This window comes from Rhea americana, unplaced genomic scaffold (assembly GCF_003343005.1).
Source record: "Rhea americana isolate MKP2758 unplaced genomic scaffold, rheAme1 scaffold_310, whole genome shotgun sequence".
In the NCBI taxonomy this organism is placed as follows: Eukaryota; Metazoa; Chordata; class Aves; order Rheiformes; family Rheidae; genus Rhea; species Rhea americana.
In genome coordinates this window covers 501,919-502,682 of record NW_028186436.1, presented here as the reverse complement: position 1 = coordinate 502,682, position 764 = coordinate 501,919, and the positions used below count along the sequence as shown (strand labels likewise).

Below are 764 nucleotides of genomic sequence, written 5' to 3'. Positions count from 1 at the left end.
AGATCTAGATATGCSGGAGCCACGGTAATATTCGGACGTAGACTGCATGCCAGACACGCACAGCCAAAATGCCAAACCCCTCGTCTGCTCTGTGTGCTTGCTTTGCGTGGGTGAGGAGCTGGTGTGTGTGACAGATGAGGAGAGCTGTGAAACAGGCAGGTCAGCGCTGTGGTGAGGGTCAGTGCTATTTCCACGGCTGCAAGATGCTCTAATTATAGTGTTGGGAAGGCTGGAAGCTGCCAGATTTGATTCAGCAATAAAGAATCCTCATGTGGCACAGGAGCTAGAAACGAAAAAACACTTGTTGTTTTGTTTTGCTCTTGTTTCCTTAACCAAGTGAGGGACAAAATCTCTGAGGAAGGAAAGACAACTTTAAGGTTAAAATAGAGCCCCAGGAATCTTGAACGWATGTATAATTAGACACTCAGAAAAAAGTCAAGGCAACATCGTGTTTATTGTGCTGGCTCCGTCTCCTGCGCTTTTGGCACTGTGTTTTTTCACTTGCGCTTCAGACAATTGACTGGGCCATTAAACATTCTGCACCAGTATAAACAGAGGACGAAGCTCTGTGGCTCACTCAAGCGCAGTCTTTTGGTGGGTGTTGCTCTTCGAGAGTGTTCAGGCAAGTACATGACTTTATATATATCGAGATACTCCTCTCTGCTACCTTCTCTGTGCTCTGCTCTGCCTTCCTTCAGAACTGTTGCAGGGTTGCTCATCAGATATTAGTGGATTTATAGCAGTATTTCCTTCTTCTTCTTCTT

At 45.8% G+C, this 764-nt stretch overlaps 1 protein-coding gene across 1 annotated transcript in view; it reads left to right on the top strand.

The window, feature by feature from the left end:
• Positions 1-562: 562 nt before the first annotated feature.
• CUNH14orf180 (chromosome unknown C14orf180 homolog) overlaps positions 563-764 on the top strand; it is a 21,293-nt gene continuing 21,091 nt past the window's right edge. Inside the window, exon 1 of the mRNA XM_085310133.1 lies at positions 563-622. The gene's annotated coding sequence lies outside the window, so the exon portion shown is untranslated. The remainder of the gene's footprint in view (positions 623-764) is intronic.